Source organism: Symphalangus syndactylus, chromosome 5 (genome assembly GCF_028878055.3).
Source record: "Symphalangus syndactylus isolate Jambi chromosome 5, NHGRI_mSymSyn1-v2.1_pri, whole genome shotgun sequence".
Classification (NCBI taxonomy): domain Eukaryota; kingdom Metazoa; phylum Chordata; class Mammalia; order Primates; family Hylobatidae; genus Symphalangus; species Symphalangus syndactylus.
Window position 1 is genome coordinate 56,752,665 of NC_072427.2, and position 23,698 is coordinate 56,776,362.

The 23,698-nt window shown below is 51.9% G+C and overlaps 1 protein-coding gene across 1 annotated transcript in view; it reads right to left on the bottom strand.

Moving 5' to 3' along the window:
* KLF13 (KLF transcription factor 13) overlaps positions 1–23,698 on the bottom strand; it is a 50,913-nt gene that overhangs the window by 6,076 nt on the left and 21,139 nt on the right. The gene's annotated exons all lie outside the window — the stretch shown is intronic.

A 23,698-nucleotide genomic window follows, 5' to 3' on the forward strand; every position in this document is an offset into this window, starting at 1 on the left:
CGCCCACGCCTGGGATAGAGGCAGAGGACACGGCCTAGGATAAAACAGCATTTCAGGTGCTGAAGCTGCAGGGCCCATGGGTAGGTACAGGTCAGGGCCCCAGGCTCCTGGCAGTGGACCCCCAAGTACACCACAAATCAGGCTGCACTACACACCCATGCTGGGCCAGTGGTCTCCAAAGCCTGGGGGTTGCAGGCCCATGCCCTGGCTTCACAGGCCTCCCGAAGTCCAGCTGCCCATGCTGCTCCATGGGAGCCACACTCTGGACCCCCTGCAGGGCAGGAAGGCAATTCCCATTCTGACCCTCCTCACTCTAGTCTGTAACATGAGAGGGTGGGTTACCGGGCCTGGAATTCTACAACCAGTCTGCTGCTCCTTCTCTCACAGAAGTCCCAAAGTGGCCAACCAGGGATGGACGGCAGAGCAGGAGAATGAAACAGGCTCTTGCAGACCCAAGTGTGGTGACAGACAAGGGCAGCAGCCCAGAGTACCCCATTATAGGGGCCTGTGCAGGTAGGGAGGAGGCGGAACACAGTGGGGTGGGAGGTAATGAAGGTTGGCTACAGTCAGGATGCTGCTCCCTCCTTCCCATCCCTTATTCAGAGCGGGAGACAGGCCAGCATTTACCCGGGCAAACTCTCAACGCACAAAACTCTCAATCACAAAAATGACATCAACTGCTCAGGAAGAACCAGGGTGGGGGGCTCTGGCACCCCAGAAATGAGCCCTTCTTGTATTCGGGTGGCCGCAGGGCTGCCCTTCCTACCCGGTCTCATCCCCTCTCACCCCCATACGACCCTAAAGTGACTGCCAGTCACTGAAGCTCGTCTACCCATGTTCAACAGAGGAAACCCACTCACCCACCCACCTTAAACACAAGCAGATACCCAGGGATGGCCAGACAGCCAGGGAGAACCAGCAGCATGGAAGAGAAAGGCCAAGCGCAATGCAACCACCAACTCTAGAGGAAAAGAGTGAAGGCAGGAAACAGAAGAAAATTTTAACTTGAAATTTCTGATTAGTATTCTCTGAGGAATTTGAGACAAAATTTGATGCAAAAGCAAAGAGGATACCATACAAAGAAGTTCAGAGAGCAAAAACAGCCAGGTGCGGAGGCTCATGCCTATAATCTCAGCACTTTGGGAGGCTGAGGCGGGTGGATCACTTGAGATCAGGGGTTTGAGACCAGCCTGGCCAACATGGTGAAACCCCGTCTCTACTAAAAATACAAAAATTAGCCAGGTGTGGTGGTGTGCACCTGCAATCCCAGCTACTTGGGAGGCTGAAGCAGGAGAATTACTTGAACCTGGGAGGTGGAGGTTGCAGTGAGTCAAGATTGTGTCACTGCACTCTAGCCTGGGCAAGTGAGCAAGGGTCTGTCTCAAAAAAAAAAAAAAAAAAAAAGACAGCAAAAACAATAGCATTTAGAAATTGAAAACAGCATTGTGTGCATATAAAACCTTCATATAAAAGCTGGAAATATACTCAAAGCAAATATATGAGAAAAAAGAACCAAAAAACAGTTCTGGAAAATATGTGGATATCGCGGTGTTCCATCTCCTGGTACTGCTGAAGCAGGGGCCATGTGTGGGTACACTTGTTCTCTTTATTGATTTTACGTTTTGGGGGAAAGGGTGTTGGGGGGATTCAAAATCAAGTAGCCACGATTTCCCAAATACATGACAATTACAATCAAGTGAGAAAACAGAAAACATGGAGAAGAAATTACAAAAGAAATAATAGAACAGTCTCTGTCAAAGAGTAAAAAAAAAAAAAGAAGAAGAAAAAGGAGACAGGAGACTAACATGAGACAGGATGCACAGAGGTGGACCAGGTAAATGAGTTAAGACCTCTGCTGTGAGAAGCTCTGCAATGTCAGAACACTGAGTAAAAACAGGAGCTCTCACAGCTTAATGGAGGAGGAAGAAACAAACACCAGGTCATCCACAAAGGAACAAGGCTGGGACAGACATCAGACTTTTCCTAAGTCACACTGGATCCTGAAGACAAAGGAACAGGGCCTTCCAAGTTAATGTCTCACACACTCCAGCTAAAATGAGATAAGACCAAGGAACTAGGGACATGACTGAATAGTAAAGGGCCATCTCATGACAAGAGTGAGGCAGAGACCTGGGAGGTCACTGGAGCACAGGACCAAGACTCACGGGGGAAAATTCCAGGAGGAAAGTGAGTTTTGTGCACTAGAGAGTACCATCAAAAGGCTGGATAAACTTCAGGACACAGTAAAGACACACCACTCTTCTTTGTTTAAAAGAAAAAAGAGAGGCAATTAGAAACTCCAGGAAAAATAAAAGACATACAAAAAAAATTGTGGTTCAAATTAGATGTAAACGAAAATGCCTCATGATTATGGGTCAAGAGCTCCGAGCCAAGCTCGGTTTCTAGAGGTTTTTCCTATGCTCTATTATTTATTCTTCACAACAACTCCACAAGGTGGTGGCAGGAAATGTAATCCCAGCACAGGCCCTGCTGATGGAAGCAAACTTTACACAGTTGTGGTCATGCTAACCTTAGCACTAGTTGTCAATGTTTCAGAACCAATCCTATAAACAAAGGCCATACAACTGACCTGTGGGCCCAGCAGAGAACGTGGATTTAAGGGAAAAGTCGGAATGCACACAGTGTGCAAAGAACATATCTAAATGAAACACAGAGATTTAAAATTACAAAGACAGTCAACAAAATAAGTAAAATAATACATCCATCAATTTAGGAAGAGTTGGAGGGGAGGGATAGGAGTGAGGTAAATCCTTAAATTTCATGGCAGGAGGATAAAAGAAAATATCTAAATTTGATAAATCAAGAAACAGCAATAAAATACAGTTCACTTATGGCAGTAACCATCAAGACAACTAAAATCAGAAAAGAAGTGTTGCTGTCTAGGGAGTGGGGCTGGACTGGTGAGAGGATGTTTTTTTGTTGCAAGCTCCTCTGTGTTATAGGTATCTACCTACCTACCTATTTATCCATCTATCCAATCTGAGATAGAGTCTTGCTCTGTCACTGCAACCTCCACCTCCCAGGTTCAAGTGATTCTTCTGCCTCAGCCTCTTGACTAGCTGGGATTACAGGCACCTACCCACGCCCGGCTAGTTTTTATATTTTTAGTAGACAGGGTTTCACCATGTGGCCTAGGCTGGTCTTGAACTCCTGACCTCAAGTGATCTGTCTTCCTCAGCCTCCCAAAGTGCTGGGATTACAGGTATGAGCCACACACCTGGCTTGGGTCTTTTAAAAAAAAATCCTAAGTATTTGTTTCTTCCATAAGAAGAAGAAGAAATGTTTAAATATAGTTCCTTAAATATCTAGTCCAATATTTCCCAAAACATGTTCAAAGAAATGTTATCATCGTATAAAACTGTTTATCGTTTCCAGAATAAAAAATTTTATCAACTAAAGAGTGAAAATGTTGCATGGTAATTCCGCTCTTGGAGATTCACAACGCACGCTAGTCATTAAAAGCTTGGGAAAGTCCAGCATTAAATGGTTTAGCATTAACCATGTCAGGTCTCACAGATGAGGTTCAGACCGTTTGCCCTGAGTTGTGACACTATGGCCTCGAACAAGCTCCGTGCTGCCTGTAGTAGGGCGGATAATGGTCCCCCAAAAGATATAGCCAAGTGATAACCCCCCAGAACCTGTGCATGTGATCTTATCTGGAAAAAGGGTCTTTGCAGATGTAATCAGGTCAGGATCTGGAGATGAGCTCCCAAGTGTGGAGGGTGGAGAAGAGGGGAGGGGAGTGAGGGAGAGGGGGAAGGGAGCAAGTGAGAAGGGGGAGAAAGGCGGCAGGGGAAGGAAGGGGAGGCATGGAGCAGATTCTCCCTCAGAGCCTCTGGAAGGAATTAACCCTGCCAACACCTTGATTTCTGGAACTGTGAGAGAGTAAGTTTCGGTTGCTTTTCAGCCACCCAGTTTGCGGTAATGTGTGACAGCAGCCACAGGAAGTGAGCACACTGCCCTGTCCTCATAGGGGGGTCCATACAGTGATCCCATGGGGCTGCGCATGACCGGCCTCAGCACAGTGCCTGGCACGTTCCAAAGATCCCCTCCTGAAATCTCAGCTGTTACTGTTGCTCTTAGTCATTAGCCCTGTCAACTGGGTCTCCCCAGATTTGGGCCTGTTGGTGTGCGGGGGAAGCCAACCCAAATTCAGACTCAGCCTTGCTTCCTAATAGCCCTTGTGAGCAGCCTTGTCCTTTAGCTCCTTCTGCCTGCAGGCCGGGGAAGCATGTGAGGTACACAGAGCTACAGGTGGGCCACATGGTGTTGGGGCCGCAGAGAAATGCAGCATCCAATGGATGGGGTGTTGGTGCCAGGCAGCCTGGAGTGGAGGAAGGTGGGTGTCTGGTGCAGCCACTCCACCAGCACAGCTCTTGGCCTCCCTATACATCAGGAACTTTATGCTTTGACAGGGCACATACTGGGTGCCTGGCCCAGAGACATGGTCCTGACCCAGGCAGACGCGGCTCCCACGGCTCCATTCTCTGCTCTTCCCTCAGCTTGCTGCAGAGAGGTGACGGCCAATGAACTGGCCCACAACAGGAGATATGGCTCAGGCTAGCAAGGAGCAACATTGGGTCTGGCTAGGTCCCCTGGTAGTGACACTCAGGCAGCACCCAGGAGGCTGACAAGGAGCAACGCAAAGAAGGGAGAACGGGTGGAGGAGGGAACAGGGAGCAACAGGCCCCAGGCCACTTTCACCCACATGATCCGCAAGGAGCCCCAGGAGCTTTCTTGCATGTGGGCAAGAGCCACTGCTTTCATCATATTAGAAATCAGAAATTAAACTGGAAAAAAAGTCTTCAACCCAAGCATGCATTCCAGTCGCTGTCAGAGGGACAGTGCTGTCACACATCCTGTAGCATCTGCAATAGCCTACTGTACTCTTTTGGGAGAATGAGGCAAACAGTGCTATTGTTATGAAAACAGTTTTGATCTCATGGCCCCTCTGAAGGGTCTGAGGCACCAGCGGGTGCCCTCCAGCTTCACTCTAAAAACTGCTGCTCTGGGGCAGACTCCGGGGGGCTGTGTGCAGCCGAGTGCAGTGAGCACAGGGGGGCACCCAGTGAGGTGAGGGGCCAGCCAGGCCCAGCCCTTCAGGGAGTGAGCCCACCTCCCATTCTAAGGCAAAGAGAGCCCAATGGCCTAAACAAATCCAAGCATCCTCCTTGCTGGGCTCAAACCCTGCATCTGCCTCCACCCGGGCATGTGGTACGGAGACAGCAACATCAAGACAGGGGCTCCCTGTAGCTCCAAAATGACAAGAGAACCAGTAGGAGATTCCAGACTCCTGCAGAGGAGCTCCTAGCCTTCCTGCCAGATCCCAGAGCCACTCCAGCTCCCCACGTGGGAGGGCCCCAGGGCTTCTGGCTATGTGTGCCTGTGCCTGTGAATGGGGCGGGGGCCGTGGGACAAGGCGGGGTTAGGCCTTGTGAGGAGACTTGGTAAGAGGAAGGGAGCTGGGGTCAAGCCTGGAGGGGCGCTAGGTGCCCTGGAGCCCTGAAGGGAGGCTGTAGGAGGGTTGGGGGAACTGTGGGGAGCTGGGGGAGGGGCTAAGCCATGCTGGGGTTTGGGGGTCCTACGGGTGCCAGGCAGTGGGGGACTCTTCGGGTACGAGGCTGCATGGCCCGGTGATGCAGGGTAGGGGACCGCATGGAGTTGCGGGGAGAGTGGGTGGGGACTGGAGTAGGGTTGGGTGGGGCAGCTGCTCAGGGCTGCGCGTTACATAAATGTTCCCTGGCGCCACAGCGAGGCCGCCAGCGGAGCAGCGCCGCTGAGTGAGAGCAATTGCCTCATCTTATCAGGGAACACAGCGTCCCACATGCTGCTCTTGCCCAAGCCGCAGGCCCAGGCGGGGACAGCGTGTTCTCTCAGAGAGGCAGCCAGAAGTGGGGCGCAGGGGCTCTCTCTCCTTCAGCTGAGCCCCCCATCCGCCTCAACACCCAAGTCCCAGGCCCTCCCCCTTCCCCCACAGCAGCCACATGCAAATGCGGCCAGCTCAGGAGTGTGCGTGCTCCAGCTCAAAGCCTGAGCTCAGACTCCGGCTGTGGCGCGGACTCCACTCTGCTCTGCCCTCCTGCGCAAAGGGCACGCTCCAAGTTATCTCCTGCAATCCAGCCTTAGCCAAACTCCCACCCACCACCCCACAGGTGAGTGGGCCCCCCCACCCCACCTGGCTCCAGCTGCACCTGTATAAACCAACCACATTGCAGATCTTTCTGTCTGTGAACCTTCTGTGGGAAGCCTGTTGAGGGATCATTTTTGTAATGTTCCCAATGCCCGGTACCAAGCTGGGGCCAGAGCAGAGTCAGCCGCAAGGGCCTCTTCTGCCGGCCTCCTGCTGGGTCTTCTCTAGGAAACCTCGCTGAGCTCCCCTTTATGGAAGGGAGAAGGGAAGAAATGCAACTCCTACCAGGAGGTCCTGGAAAGGCAGATGAGCCGTCACCCTCAAAGGGATGTCTCGGATACAACAGCAGACCTCTGCAGCGCAAGGGTCCATGCGGGTGTGTATCTGGAGGCAATGGCAGGGGCAGGGCTGGTCAGACTCAAAGGGAGGCACAGGGAGAGCCTTCCAAAGAGAAACTGCTTGCCCTCAGGCTCCCAGGCCACTGTCCCCAGTCTCCGGCTATTCCCCACCAGTGAGTGGGCTGTCATTCACCGATGGACAGCTCTGCCCTGTGGGTACTGGTTTGGGGCCACTTCTAGCTCCCAACCTCAAGACTGCCATGTTTTTCACTCCAGGGAAGCCTGTTCACCCTACTGTTCTGGAGCAGCTCGGCACACGGTCAAACACAGGGGCTGATCAACCGCTGGCCTCCAATGAAACTCAGGCACACGGCCTCGGGGGTGGCAGAAAGGCCTGGCCTCTGTGGTGGGGGGTGGACTTCCTAACTCCTTAGGAGGCCATTTGGCTGTCCTGTTCATCTCTAGGAATGTTAGTGGTTTATTAAGCCACATTGAGCTGACATGCACATGGCCTCCCACGAAGTCCAGGTTGGAAGCTCTTACCCACCCACTGAGCAGGTAAGGGAAGTGAGGCCCAGGAGGAGAGAGTGAGCTGTCATTCAGCTGGCTGGCGCCAGAGCTAGAGCCACAGCTGGAACCTGCCTGTGGCAAGAAAGCACCCTGCTCCACCTCCACTCCTTTGTTGATGCCTCAGGGATTGTCATCCAGCCTGTTTCTCAGTCACTGTGAGCGTTAAGTGGGAGAATACGCAGGGCACATGCCTGCTGCACAGTGGTGCTTGGAGGAGATAACAATGTTATCACCTATGGGCCAAGGGGCCCCGGAAAGCATGTTTGTGAGCCGCCCAGTAGTAAAAGGGACATGGGGGGCAGGTGTACCCTGTCCCAGGCACTCTGGTCTAGTGCCGCTGATCACACACTACTACCCACTCTTCACATGCAAGAGCTGGCAGGGTGCTGAAGCCCGGCTGGAGACTGCCACAGTGTCGGAGGGAACACTGCTTCAACGAGAGAATCCTCCTTGGGCAAATGTGTGTCTCCACATTTCTACAGTGCATGCAAAGATATTTTTTAAAGTAGGCATTTTTCTTGTTGCTTTGCTTTGTTTTCGAATAGGATAACTTGATCCTAATAATTCATAAAGAAAAACACACAGGAATAGCCAGAAAAAATCCTGCAAAACAATGACGTGGGGGAAATGAGACCACCAGGATTCAACAGTTTCATAAGCTGATCACTGGCCAGTGAAGCCCAGCAGAAATGGCAGAATTAGAACGAAAGGTAGTGGTGACTGTGCATAGGATGGAGTGACATCTCGAACCCCTAGGGCAGGGAGCAGTCAATACTTGTTATCAGGACACTTCGGTAGCATCTGGAAAGGTTGGGTTCATTCTTCCTACCCTACACCAGGATAAATTCTAAATGGGTCAAAGATTCAAATGTGAAAAATAAAACCACAAACATTCTAGGAGAAAACTGTAGATAGAAGTTCCTTCTATGAATCAAAGTCCACAAACCATAAAAGAAGACTAAAGGCTGGGCATGGTGGCTCACGCCTGTAATCCCAGTACTTTGGGAGGCCGAGGCAGGAGGATCACCTGAGGTCAGGAGTTCAAGACCAACCTGGCCAACATGGTGAAACCCCGTCTCTATTAAAAATACAAAATCAGCCGGGCGTGGTGGCGGGCGCCTGTAATCCCAGCTACTCAGGAGGCTGAGACAGGAGCATCACTTGAGTGTGGGAGGCAGAGGCTGCAGTGAGCCGAGATCACACCACTGAACTCCAGCCTGGGTGACAAAGTGAGACTCAGTCACAATCAATCAATCAATCAATTTGACTGCACAAAAAAAGTATACTATACTTCTCCATGAACAAAGTCATCATAAACAAAGGCAAGAGATAACTGGCAAAACTGAGAGAAAAAATATTTGCAGCTCCTATCACAGACGGCTAATCTCCGATACAGAAAGAGCTCATAGGAATTTTAAAAAGAAAAATATCCAACAGAAAAAATGGGCAAAGCCATTTCATAAAAAAGGAACTACAAATGGCTCTCAAGTACCTGAAAAGATACTCCACCTCATCCATCAGGAGCTAACGGCAACTGAAACACACTGAAATGCAGCTTGGTAGCTATCACCTTGGTGAGGCTGCAGGTAAGCAGGCATTCTCTGCTGATGGGAGTACAAACTGCTACAACCTCCATGGAGGGCGATTTGGCAATACCTATTAAAATTAGAAATGTGCACACCCTTTTACCCAGATCTGAACTTTTGACATCCTAGCCTACAAACGCATTTGCACACCTACAAAATGGGATATGCTCCTGATTAGTCAATGCAGCAGGAACCTGAAAACAATTCATGTCCTTCCACTGGGGCCTGTCAAATACATTATGGGACGCGCATGTAACAGAACACTATCGCAAATAAGTAGAATGAGTTCTTTACAAACTGATATGGAAAGATCTCCAAGCTGAGCGAGGAAAACAAGGTTGAGGAGAGATGACCAGCAAGGATCTACGTGCGCCTTGGCCTGTATGTGCAGAGAGAGGGTCCCTAGGAAAGTAGGAACAGACATCACCCAGGGGAACACTGAGCAGACGGAGAACAGGGAAGGTTGACAGAATTTTCCCTGGGGAAACTACTTACATCTTTTAGATTCTGAAACACACAAATGCATTTCCTATTCAAAAAGTTAAATTCAAAACAAAAAATCCATAGCAAACTAGAAAATGCTAGCCATCGATAATGCCAATTTAAAAATCAGACATTCAACACTCTGGGCACATTACTGGCCCCATTCTGCATTCCCTATTTCAAATCACAGTTCCTCATATTGCCCCAAGAGCTCTCTTAAAATAACAATGGTCGCCCAGGCAGATTCTCCTCAGAATGTGCTGGGCAGTGGCTTCCAGGATGAGAAACTCAAAAATAGCAATAAAGTCCAATCTAGCTTTGTAGGAGATGCTCCCAGGGCAGGGCTCCAGGGCTTTAGAGCCCCTGGGTCATGCTGCAAACTATCCTATTGGAGGAGGGCCTTCCCTGATAAATTGTTTGACAGGCCCAGCAGTTTAGAATGGGTCAGACTTAAAACGCTATGGGTGACAAATATTCAGCAAAGGATTTAAACAGAAGCAGTTCCAGAGTTGTAATTCCACGTCAGAAGCCCCCTTCAGGCTCCTGAATACCACACTCCTGCCATAAGACCACTTTGTGACACCACTGTGGGCTGAAAATTAGCCCAGGTGGATGGGGCAGGTGTTGGCAGCTAGGAGAGCCAAGTCCGTCCAGCCACTAGGATGCAGATCCCAAGTGCCGCTGTAGGGGCTCATGAGGAATGGGAACCAGGGAATCTGTGGACTACTGGGAAAGGGTTTTCTCTTGCACCAAAAGAGAAAAGGAAGGAGGTAGGGAGGGAAGAAAGAGGGCAGAGCACGTGGCGGGTAGGGAAAGGAACACAGTATGGAAAGGCCGCTTGGGCCTGCCTCTGGCTGCGACGTCTGGGGTGGGGGGCACCAGCCTTGGCAGTCACAGGGGAGATCTGCAGAATCTCATAGAGAAGTCCAACTGCTCCTTGACACGAACAAGCACCTGCACAGCCAGCCCCAGCACTGCACCCCAGGGCCCCGTGCTCCCAGCTGGCTCTCTAGGCAACTGAGGAAGGGGCCCCTGTCTGCAGAGCCTTTGGCAACCATCGTGGCCCACTTCCTCTTCCTGTGTCTCCCCTCCCCCAGCCTTCATTTCCTCCCCCTGCCCTCTCCTTCTGTGACTCCTGTGGGGGACTTTGCCTGCAGGGACCCCACCCTGCTAAGCTCTGCTACAGACAATGGCACAAACAGCTGCATGTACACTCTTTACAGGGGTGCAGCTTTTACTTTTGGCCTGCACTGGGCTCATCTGACTCTACCAGCCCGGAAAGACAGGAAAGTGTTGATGTGAAACCCTTGTCAGAGGTGAGGAACCAAGTGACCTCACCAAGGTAACACACCCAGAAGGGTGGGCCTGAGGCTAGGCTCCACTGGGAAGAAAGACATTCTCACAGCCCCTCCCCAGCATGGAACAGGAACACTGCTGCCCACATTCACATTCCAGGAGGAGCAAGCAGGGGCACCCACCCACAGTGCGGTAGGGCTACCCTCTGCACCCCGGGGCCCCTGCTGCCCCCACAGCCAGGCTCTACGAGGCCTATTTCACTGCAGGCTTGCCCAGGCTGGGGGCATGTGGGCCTGAGGACCTGTGGGGGACCTCCACGGTCCCCAGCTCCCCTGCAGCAGGAGGCTGCAGCTGAGGAAGGAGCCGGGCAGTTCCCTGGGAAGGGCCGAGCGCCACCAGGCAGCGCACTCAAAACAATGGCACTCAGAAGCCCTGGAGGAGCCTCGGGCAGGCTCCTCTTCCAGGCCCAGCACCTGCCACCTGGCCGGCTCCAGGTGCACAGCAGGCTCAGTTTTCTCAGGAAAAAGGTGGCCAGGTTTCCAGCAGAATATAACAAAACAATATATTCTTCAGGGTTGGTTTCACAAAGCAAATACATCCGAGTTAAAATAAGCTTGTAATTTGGACGACGGGCCTAAAAAACGCCTTCGGTTTTTGAGGGAGCCGAGGCAAAACAACCACAAATTAGACAATGATCTGTTTTTTCTGGAACAGGTGAACAGTACCCGGGGCTTCTGCTAAGAACTTCCAGACCCCCAGGGAGGAGCTAGAAAGCCTCCAGGCCTCTCCTGTAGCAGCCCAGGCCCATGGAGCCACCAGGGGCTCTCGGTCTCGCCCGCTAGGAGCAAGTTACCCCCTATCTTTTGGGAAAGCCCTTGTGTTCAAAAAAAAAAAAAAAGCTCTTGCAGAGAACAGATGACCTGGCAGCCCCAGGCCCTGTCCCTCAGCCCTGCCCACAGGTCTAGTAGCCCCCTACATCCTGCTCAGGCTTGTCGCAGCCTAAGTGCGTTGGAGAGGGCCTGAAACAGAGCCCCGCTGCCTGCCACGTGGGGAGACCAGTGCTCTGGGGGGCTACCTCTCCTCAGGAGACAAAGCCCACCCCCTTCCTGGCACAGGCCTGCCCGCTGCATGTCCGTGCCCCTACCTTCCTCCCTGCATCCTGCTGGCCCTGTTCCCTATGCCCTTCCCTGTCCTAGCCTAGAACAGGGCCCTAACCTTAAGGGAGCTAACCCCAGGGACACCAGCCGGGAAGAAAAGCAGTGCCACACTCTGCACTATCCTACGGCCAGGCCCCTAGAAGCTTCAAGGTTGGAGTGACCCCCTCTGCAACAGCTCTGTATGGGACTCCAAGACCTGAGGCTACCTAGGTCTGCCTGATGCTAAGGAAGGCTAGCAAGAGCTGGGAGGAGCCACTGGGGCAGGAAGCCTGTCCTGTGTCCTGCCTGCCTCCCTCCCCCAGGACCACAACATGGGGGGTGGAGGGCTCAGTGCTCCTTGGTGTCATCCCCAAGGTTACTGGAACCAGGCTTCACAATCTGTTGGATGGGGTGGACGAGGGAGAGTAAGCACATGGAGCCAGCCCAGCTGTCTCTCTCGAATGTTCTTCTGAACCACCGATGTGAGCTGCTCATAAACAGCCCCTGGGAACATGGGCAGGGAAGAAAACAGACTACCAAGTGGCTGAGGCCCACCCTCAAATGCACACATGAAATGCATATGCCAGAGCTCTAATTGCAGGAAGGAAACAGAGGTTACCTCAGGAAGATGGGATTTGTGTGTGACTGTCCTTTCTGCATTTCTGTCTTCATCAAATGAATCACTTTGGACAGTCGGAATTAATGCAATAACACTATATAACAAAGTGGTGTATGTACACACACATACCTTTCACCCAAGCTCCAGCTCACAACTGGGACTGCTTCCACAGAACCCAGCACCCCAACCCCTAAGAAGGGAATAGAACTAGTTTGCATGCACCAGTACACTGCCTGGAAAGGTTAAAAGGACTACATGCCAGAATTTCATAAAAGTGTTTGCTCTCCTTTTGCTAAGGGTTACAAAACACATTTGAAAATTTCCGTTCTCAAGGTCCCTTTTAAAAACAGCAATAATAGAATACCAATGGTTTCTGCCAACAGAAGGCCAGAAGCCACCTGAGACAAGGACTCTGGAGCTTCTCTCCTTCACGCACACCTGAGGCCACAACCCTTGTTGCTCCCGAATGGATGTGTAGGGAGACATATATCGGCCCCTTGCCACAGAAGCTTCCAGACCATGGATTGTGCAAGTGAAGGCCTTCTCCAGATGAACGGTGCTACCTGTGGACTCATGAGAGCTGAAACCAAAGAACACATTTCCATTTCCTTTCCATTGTGAGAGCCTCATCACTAGCTGCCTCCCAAGGGAAGCCAGAAGCATCTTCCCTGAGCACAGCGGGGTGACACATGTCCAGCTGACCCCACTGCCCCCACCTTTCCTCTGCCATCTTGAAGGGAATGTTCCCTGGCTTCAGAAGCCAGTGTGCGGTTAACACCCTTGTTCTGGGCATCGGGAGGCAATGTGACTGCTTGCACACCAACACAGCCCTGACGGCTGGTGACAGCCCAGGGATGACATTCCTATGCACCTCTTCAGAGATTTTCTGAAACACAAGGCAAGACAGGAACATGAGGCTGGAATCTACAATTACACAGCCAGGTTTATTTAGCTGATAAAAATGCTCTTCATTTGAGGCTGATCAAAAGTAAAGGCAACTTGTATGTAAAATACATAAAGAACTCAATCTCAACAATAAGCAAACGCCCAATTTAAAAAATGAACAAAAGATCTGAACACTCAACCAAAGAAGATAGAGAGATGGTAAACAACGTGTGAAAAGGTGTTCAGTGTCATTTGTTATGAAAATTCAAATTACAACAATGAGATATCACTATACACATTTATGAGAATGGTTAAAATCCAAAACACTGACAATACTAAATGCTGGTGGAGCAACTGGAGCTCTCATCCATTGCTGCAAGCATGTTAACCACAGGGGAGCGGACCAGCCACCTGGGAAAACGATGTTTTGACGGAAACTGTAAGAATGCAGACAATCGCAACTGAACTACAGTGAACCTGCCAACCTTACATTTGGACCCTCTCCTTCCTCTGCACAACTGTCTTCTTGTGAGCTGCCTTCAGTTGCTTCCAGGATATTGCTGGGTGTATCTCTGGCAAACTCCTGGATAACATTGTTGGGCAAGAACAAAGGAGACGCTGGCTGCCCAGCAGCTGGACAACTCAGCCACCCGCTGCCTACTGCTTACCTTACCCTCCTCTCTCCCCAGACCTCCTGCACTGGACCAAAGGCCTAACAGGAACTCTGGATAAAGACAGCAGGTCAGGCACAGGCACCCACCACCTTTCCAGCCCCAGATCCCACTACAATGAAAGAAAGTGGATTTTAACAGACAAAGCAAAAGGGAAAGAGAATAACAAAAATAATCTGGAAGCAAGAAATTAGAAAGACAGCAGAGAAGGCAAGGAAGCAATCCACGTTTCCCCACAAAGGCTCAGGAGTCTCTGGCGGGGTGGGGGTGCAGTTGGTGGGGGGCATCTGAACATCGGATAAAGCAGCTGTGGACACAAGGTCTTTCCTCACCTTACAGATGGCTGCTTGCCCTTCCTGCACCTGCCAGGGACCAGAGGCTGACTTTCTGAGAGGGTCTACACAGGAGGGAGCTCTGGACTGAGGACTCCAGACCCAGCTCAGAGTGCGGCAGCCTCCAGAACAGGGGTGTGGGGAACAGCCCGCTCACTGAGTGCTGCCTCCGAGCTTCTCTCCCAGTGTGGCAGCAGGACCACCCTCCCTCCCCCAGGCAGGAGCAGAACACTCCTCTTCGGGGAAAACCCTGAAGGAGATGGCCCAGTAGACCACCCACAGGAGGCCACCATCGCTGAGCCCGATGGGCATCCAGGAGTCCCCACCCAGCTCGAGGCTCTCTGGGCCGTGTCACCAGACATCAAGGATCAGCAGACAACGCAGAAGAGCCTGACGTGGGTGGGCGAGAGACCCAGACCAAGGAGCAGAGACAGGTGATGCGGAGGGAACAGAGGCCACGCAAGGAGAAGATTTCCAGAGCTGTCACTAACATCCTCAACCGCACAGACAGCCTGGCGGAAGCAAGAACCGCATATGCCTTTAAAAGGGAGGCTTAGAAACCTGAGTTTGAAAGTAAAGATACAGAAGGAAACGTGGTAGAAATAAAAATCCCAATAGCAGGGTTGGGAGAGAACACTGAGAGAATTACACAGAAAACAGCAAAAATACAAATGGATGGGTAAGAGAGAAAAAATACGAAAATGTAAGATCAGTCCAACAGCTCCAAATAAAAGGAACTGCAGGGAGCCCTGAGAACACAGGAGGTGAGGTGATCATGAAGAAAGTGGCAAGAATGTTTTCCAGATGCCACCCGAAGGGCCTGCTGCAGAGGACAGAGCTTGGCCAAGCACCTCCATGCACGTAGGGCACAAGCCCAAAAGGCCCTGAGAGGCAAAGAGACCGGCAGGTGGACACAGCCAGAATCAGAACAGCTTCAGTCTTCTCCACAGCAACATCAGAGCTCCAAACCCCACAAGTAAACCATTCCCACCTATGATTCAACCCAGAGAAACATGAATCAACCTCAGGCCAGGATCAAGACATTTCCAGACATATAAGCCTTAAAACAAAGGCCTCCCATTCTCCTAAGTGAATTAATGCAGGAACAGAAAACCAAACACTGCATGCTCTCACTTATTTTTTGAGACAGAGTCTCGCTCTGTCGCCCAGGCTACAGTGCAGTGGCGCGATCTTGGCTCACTGAAACCTCTGTCTCCCGGGTTCAAGCGAGTCTCCTGCCTCAGTCTCCTGAGTAGCTGGGATTACAGGCGCCCGCCACCATGCCCGGCTAATTTTGTATTTTAGTAGAGACAGGGTTTCACCATGTTGGTCAGGCTGGTGTTGAACTCCTGACCTCAGGTGATCCACCCGCCTTGGCCTCCCAAAGTGCTGGGATTATAGGTGTGAGCCACTGCGCCCAGCCCGTTCTCACTTATAAATGGGAGCCACACACTGAGTACACAAGGACACAAAGGAGGGAACAGCAGACACCAGGTCCTACTTGAGCGGAGAGGGAGGAAGGTGAAAGACTGAAAAACTACCTATCGGGTACTATGTTTATTACCTGGATGATGAAATAATAAGAACATCAAACCCCGTGACATGTAATTTACCCATGTAACAAACCTGCACATGTACCCCCGAACCTAAAATAAAAGTCAGAAGGAAAGGAAAAATGGCCTCCAGTGCACCCCTTCCAGGAGGCTATGCAGCAGGAGCTCCGCCAAGCAGCAGACGGCAGGGGCTCCAGGAAGTGGGGCCTGGATGGTAGGGGAGGGGTCCCAGGATGACAGCCAACCCCCACAAAGATGTTATCCAGGCCACATGGAGCAGGCCACACTGGGTGTGTGGGGACAACTGGGGGGCTGGTGGTGTGGGGACAACAGCACTGGGAAAGCCAAGCAGAAACGGCAACTACTGAGTCTAAGGGAAAGAAACACGTGTAACGTATGGGTCACCTGCAACTAGCATTTACTGTCATGATCCCCAAAATACTGATGCTGGCTCCATCCTAAATATCCAATTATCACATGGATGGGCGAAGGGTGCCTGCAGGCGCTCATGTGCCATCATGGGAAGTCAGGAGATAATGCCTAACACTCTTCTACCATCAAGAAGAGCCCCTATGAGCACAATATCGAGCTGGGAAAGGTAAATACCAAAGGCAGTAGCTGAAGAAGCTGGCAGAGGGTGGGGGTGACCTGCTTATCACAATGAACATACAGAATAACTGGATCCTTAAGCTATGTGTATTACCACATGCACTACTCTAATACAATTTTTAATATAATTTACAAAATGGGATGGGTATAGCGTTCTCGGCAGTCCAGCCTTTCCTTAGAGCATCACTTTCTTCTCCTAGGAGCTCCTCTTCAGAAGCCATCGGAGAGTGCTGGCCCTGCCACCTCCCCAAGGCATGTGGAGATAACACCCTGCCCTTCTGCTCAGGGGAGGTGAGGGACCATCCACAGGAGACACTTACTGAGCACCTGGCCTCTTCCTGACCTATCCGTGTTACCTTAGTAGCACTGTTGATTGTTTCGGTTGTTGTTGCTTTTGATCTCATAAACACCTCTGTCCTGGTTGCCTTCTTTTTACCTACGACTAGTTGTAACTCCAGGCTGAGGGATGGCAAGATGGGCTCCATTACTTCTTTAAATGGTGGCTCCAACCCCAAGCTCGGGAGTTTTACGGCTGGACCCACACAATTCCCAATACCAAGTCATGTGGGGTGACTTCAGGCTTTGGATTCTTCGCTCCACACTTACTGCTAGCCCAGTATTAAAATTAGACGTATCAGGCTTTCATTTGAAGATGTAAGGCACTAAAATATTTATGGACAAATTGATATTGCATCTGGGATTTCCTTCAAAACAACTGGAGAGGACGGTGGTGGGGAGGGGCAGAGGTAAGACTGCAGGGGCTAGCAGGTGCTGAAAATGCGGGTATCCTGAAGATGTGGGCATCTGTCTGAAGTTCTCCAAACAGAAGTTTAAAAACTATTAATATGACCGGGTGTGGTGGCTCACACCTGTAATCCCAGCACTTTGGGAGGCCAAGGTGGGCAGATCACTTGAGGTCAAGAGTTCAAGACCAGACTGGCCAACATTTCGGTGAAACCCCATATCTACTAAAAATACAAAAAATTAGCTGGGAGTGGTGGTGGGTGCCTGTAATCACAGCTACTTGAGAGGCTGAGGCAGGAGAATTGCTTGAACCCAGAAGGCAGAGGTTGCAGTGAGCTGAAATTGCGCCACTGCACTCCAGCCTGGGCAACAGGAGTGAAACTCTGTCTCAAAAACAAAAACAAAAAATACAAAACTATTAATATATGGACAGGGATTGCAACCCCAGGCCCCGCCCAGAGGCCACTCCTCCTCGTTGGATTTCAGCCCATCCCTCCTCTGGCTCTCCCCAGGCCGGCTCACCAGCACACCATGGTTTGGGGTTTGGTCAGCTACTTCTCTGCCTGCCCCAGGCAAGCAAGGTCCCATCCTGCAGGCCTGGGCTGATGTCCTGGACTGGACATTGCTGTCAGTCAACTACAGCCTGATACTCACTGGGAAGGCAGAGCTGTGCCAGGCTCCGGGGCCAAGCTGGGTAGGGACTGGACAGGCCTGCTGAGGCCTCCACACTGACGCTGTCTCCAGGGCCTGGCTGTAGTCAAGTGCCACGTCTGACCCCACACGACAACCTGGGTCCTGGAGTCTGAAGGGTTCGGGGGAGTTAGGGACTCTCAAGGGTCTTCAAGCTAGGCAGGGCCGTGGAGGTGTACTTTTTCCCCAGAAGCAGCCTGGTTTCTGTTTAAAAGAAGGAACAGTGGAGTCCTCTTCTCCTCTGAAGCCCATGCCTACAGTACAGGGTCCTCGGTGAGAGAGGGGAAGGGTGTGGGGGTTGCCTGCCGAGAGCCCCCTGCCCCAGGCTTGGCCACAACCAGCAACCCCACAGCCCTGCCAGCTCACTGTTGGAACTCTGGCCACAGCCACCGCAGCCCCCCTTCCCAGCAGCTATTCTTGGTCTGTGTCTCCCTTTGGGGGGAGGATAAGGGTGGAAATGATCAGAAGTTAAAATTAGCGAGAGGCAAACAATTGAGGCCAGGAATCTGAGGTCAGCTGAGGACAACAGTTTGTTCTCTGCAGCCCCGAGGTGGTTTTAGCAATAAAGGGAATTGAAAATGAAAACAGATCTGGAAGCAGCCCAAGCCCTGGTGGGACCAGGCCCAACATGGCCAGCCCCAAGTGGGCAGGCCAGATGGCAGGGACTTTGCCCAGCCCAGGCCCCCCGACCTGGGGCTCCCCTCTTCACAAGGGGGCCCTCTACAGCCAGGAGGCAACACCCAGAGCACCTGCAGCCACGGTTACAGAACGCCTGGGACAGGTTTCCCACGCACTTAACGTGGGCGTGACTTCCTCTCCAGGGGAGGCCCAGCACAGGCGACTGTAAACACCCCCAGTAACTACTGGATGACCAGGGCCACAAGCCCCTGCTTTGATATCTCCAGGCACTCCTCCTTTAACAGGCCCCAGCAAAACTCCCTAAGTCACAGACCGGGAAATCAGGCCACAAAGTCAGCAGATGTGAAGCCACCCTTGAGCCCAGCCCCCTGGCCCAGGGTCCCTTCCCTGTCACCACCTCTGCAGTCCTTCCTCCCCTGGAAGGCCCACCCAGAGCAAGCCGCACACTCCAAGGTGACATCAACAGAGCCCACAGCCTAGGTGGGCTGCATGGTGGCTGCAGACAGACGGGGAGGTGGGTCTAGCCTCGTCATGCTCCATGGTCAAGAAACTGCCCTCCCCACAAAAACTCCAAGTAGCCACCCTGGAGGTCCCAATGCCAGTGGTCTCTGGGTTCTATCTGGTGATGCTCAATCCTAAGGGAACTTGGCTCAGCCTGGGATGCATGGGATTAAATATAGCCTTTTATTAAGTTTTTATTCATTGATCTCTGCCACCTAACAGTTTGCAAATGTCAGAAGAAACAAATCAGCCCAGTGGTCATAATTGAGAGCTGGGAAGCACACAGGAGGCTGGAAATGAACAGACCAGGTCAGCAGACCCAGCCCTGAAGATACTGCTCCTGTCCCCACGAGAGAGTAGATGCTAACAGGCCCTTCCATGGGGCCAGCACAGGGCCGGGAGCCAGAGGCACACCAAGTGGCACCACATACAGACGTTAATCTCAGCAGCTGCTGAGGCTGCTGGCCGATCTCATGGCCCATGGAGAAGGCAGGCATGGAGCCCATGGCCAGCCCACACCTGGGCCAGGCAGAGCTCACACAGCCTGTCCTTTCTCACTGGTACAGTCAGGTCTGTGCATTCTGAGCGGGACCAAGAGAGCCTGTAAGGCAGACACTGGGACTGAGGGAGGTAGAAACCCCTGAGCGTGGCCTGCAGCAGGCCAGGTCTCTGCTGTGAGACAATCTCACCTTTCCCTGGACTGCAAGATCTCAGGACCCAGCATCCAAGGCTGGATCACAAAGCCTCCAAGATCTGATGGTCCAGGGGAGGCCTATTTGGAACAGTCTGAAGCTCCCACGTACAGCGCAGCCTGTTCACTGCAAAACCCTTTTGTTGTTGTTGTGTGTAAACTCTACTTAAACAGGACTTCTGTTCACTGCAAACCCCCCGCCCTTTTTTTTTTGAGACGGAGTCTCGTTCTGTTGCCCAGGCTGGAGTGCAGTGGCGTGATCTCAGCTCACTGCAACCTCCACCTCCTGGGTTCAAGCAATTCTCTGCCTCAGCCTCCTCAGTAGCTGGGATTACAGGCGTCCGCCACCACACCCAGCCAATTTTTGTATTTTTAGTAGAGACGGGGTTTCACCATGTTGGCCAGGCTAGTAGTCTTGAACTCCTGATCTCATGATCTGCCCACCTCAGCCTCCCAAAGTGCTGGGATTATAGGCATAAGCCACCGCGCCCGGCATGCAAAACCCTTTTAGACATCCAACAGCCACCCACCCACTCTCCCTGCCAGGGTGCGTACCTGGGCACTCTCATGCCTTGCTTGTGGGTAGCACACTCATCCTTCCTTTCTGAAAAGAAGCAACCTGCCCTGAAAATGCACATTCCTTTGCAGGCTCCTGGGAACTCCCCCTGAAAAGAATGAGGTGGACGGCTGTCCCAGGACAGCCAATCACTGGAGCTCTCAGTGCAAGACGAGGGCACACAGGGCAACCATTCAGACCAGGTTAGAAACCAGTCAGTGCTTTTGGGTTATGAGCCTGACAGGATGTTAAAGCAGGAAAATGTAGAACAGAAAATGACTTATATGGAATGATCCCAAGTTTTAACACTGGTGACTTGTGAGTGGTGGGATTAAAGTTACTGATTTTCCTCTTTATTAATTTTTCTTGATACTTTCCTGTTTCTCAAATCATCCTTAATTAACATGCTTGACTTTCACAGGTAGAAATAAAAATAAATGCCAGGCACTCAAATGATGATCTTTTGGCAAGGCAACTTCTTACAACAGGAACACACTTACAAATCCGACCCCGGCCCAGAGCACCAAAAGCAAGTCCATGATATGGGCTGAGCAAAGACTTCCCAACTCAGGTTTCCCAGGCCTTGGCCCAACTCAGAATCTGCACCAGGTCCAGGGATGGTGGATTTGGGTCATTTTACAAAGCAAGTGGTTCCTGGAGACACTGGGGAACTCTTACTCGGATGTCCATCCACACACTCCCTCCCAGCCTCCCTGCTCTCACCATCATTATCATGTTCTTACACAAAGGCCATTTAACATTAGGCTCCTTACTTACTCAAAAAACTGCTGCTGCCCAGAAGGTGCCTGGGCGAAGAGTGCCGGGCCTGCATTCTGGCCTGGCCATGGGCGTACCTCAAGAGCTTGCTTAGCCTCACCTTCTCCACTGGCATGGCCACCTCTAAGGCCCTTCTCAAGGACTATTCCCAGACCAAAGCTTCCTTGTGGATCCTTCAAGGTCTGAAAGCTGAGCCAAAGAGCCAGTCCTTGTGCAAGTCCCAGACTTCACCAAAAAAGGGGGTGAAGTTGGGCCAGAGAACACCTTACATGCCAAGCTGCTTTCTCTAAATACCCAGTGGATGGAACAGGTACAAATAACCAAGGCTTGGATGTCATTTCCTTTATCCTGAACCCTGCAGGGGCAAAATTTCCTACACTTCAAATTTTAAGAGTTTGGTGAAGACAGAAGCGAAGTGGAACATCCTTGCCCAGAACCACATAGACTCCCTCCTTTGAGATCTGTAATGAGATGAAGTTCACAGGTGTCTACCTGCTCAGCTGACAGACCATCGTTCTCATTAGGCCCAGGCAGAGGAGAGCTAGGGAGAGGTTCCGAACAAGGGACCAATGTGGTCAGCATCCAGGTGCCCTGCATCCTGGGGGGCCTGCTCAGACCATCCCCTCCCTCCCCAATCCCAAAACTTCATCTTTCTGTCCAGGATCTGTGGGTCCAGGGTGCCCAATATCCTACCATGAATGGGGCAGACCCTGGCCCCTTCCTGCCCTATAATGGGCATATTGGCTTAAAAACAGGGGCCGCATGCTGTATTACTCTTTAAGTCTGGAATGGCCGAGGGTTAGGGGCCATTTTCTCTAGGGCTTCACTCGGTGGAGAAGAGCACATCATCTCACGAAATGGGATTCATCCCATGAAGCACAAATGCAGCAAAGGCTAGGCTACTCTGAGGACTTGGCAGCTTCAGCAACACTCTGAGTACTTTTGGTTCCGCCAAGAACACATGGCTGGTTACATTATACCATTCAACTTCATGTGGAATTCCAGGGACATCTGAGCTCATCTGCTTATCATTAATTCACACCCAAGTTCACACTGGCAGGAGGGGACCTGGAAGCTGTGAACCCCCTCCCCCAGGAAGCCCTCCAGGCCCAAAAGAAACAGGCTTAAAGCAGCCCGAGGACCTGAAGCCCCCTGCTCCCAGCCTGGGTCACAGGCACAGGGGCACAGGCTTGGCCCATACTCACCTCACATGGGCCCGGAGGACTTCTGCAGACACCAGCCTACTTCCTCCCCACTGCATGCTAGGCACTAAGAGCACAGCACTGCCCTTGTGCTCATGCAGCCAGGGCAGTGAAGTATCAGAGGCAAGGTAACTAACCACAGGCTGGCACCAGCTGGAGCAGACTGGGTCCCAGAGGCTCATGTTGAGGGTCAGTGCAGAACGAGGCAAGCGCCCTCCAGATCCCCAGGTCCTCAGCATGGTGGCCGTTCCATTGAAGATAGCACTGCTGTACCACTGCTGCCTGACAGGGCACCCTCCTCCCATGTGGCCCAGCCAGCATCAGTCCATCCCATGCTCTGGGGAAACATGTCGTAATCTGCACAGGTGGCTCACGGGGAAAGCAGTGTCAGCCTCCCCTCCCTAAATGGACAGCGGCAGCATTGCCCTGGGTCCTGGGATTCCCCCAAATGGAATGACAGTCACAGGCTGTGGCCCTACAAAGTTAAGGGGCAAAAAAGCTGCCATGAGTGGGGGGAGTAGGCCTGCAGAGGATACAGTACCCCACCCTACCTCGCCATCTGCACTCCGTAGCTAGGCAAGAATGCTGGGCACTATAGGCTAAATGTTTGTGCCTCCTGAAAACCCATACCCTGAAGCCCTAACTCCCAGGGTGATGGATGGTCTTAGGAAGTGAGGCCTCTGGAAGGTGATAATGTCATGAGGACAGGGCCCTCCTTATGGGATTAGTACCCTTAGAAAGGAGACCCCAGAAAATCCCCTCACCCCCTCTACCATGTGACATAATAGTAAGAAGACAGCTGTCTATGAACCAGGAAGAGGGTCCTCACCAGATACAGAACAATCTGCCAGTGCCTTAATCTTGGACTTCCAGCCTCCAGAACTATGAAAATAAACTTGTTTATTTGCCACCCATCTCCAGTATTTCTGCTACAGCAGCACACTGAGCCTCCACCATGGCTCTGGGGCGGTGCTTAAACTCTACAATACCAGCACCGAGACACCCCACTGGAGCCCAAGGCACTGCGGCCTGAGATGCAGTCAGGACCCCAGGGTCTAAAAAATGCAGACATCGGTGGCCAGAGCAGGCAGGCTGCCGTGACTGCAGGGCCACACCCTTGGCTGCCAGGAGAGGCTTCCTGGGCTCTACGCTGGCAGGTTTTCAGTGAGAACCGGGCCAGGCAACAGTCCTGTCCGGGAGGTAAAACTGTGGGTGCCACTTAATTTCTTCTTTTAGCTTTTCTGTACTTAAATGGTCTGTAGCACGTGTATACTTCAATAAAAAGTATGTGGTGCGGCGTGTGTGTGTGCCTACGTACCATGCGTGGTTTTTCCTTTCGGAAGACACTGGAGGCTGGGCTGACAGAGCCAGGCCCTCTGGGTTCTGCTGTCCCTTTAGTGCAAAACCAAGCTGAAGAGGGGCGCCTGTGCTCCTGCTCTTTCTTCTAGACGTCCCCCTCCAGTCACCCTCCACAGTCATCCTGACAAGAGTGGCAAGCTGCCTGTCCCAGCTCCACAGGCAATCCACTGGAGGAGTGCTGTCCTGTCTTCCCACAAAGCCTGCGTGTTTTACACTCTCCTCCACCAGCAAAACACCTGGGGTTCGAGGCCTGCCTTCCGCCTTCAGAAATAAAGCCCCCAGAAAGTGCAGGAAGAAGCCTCCACACTGA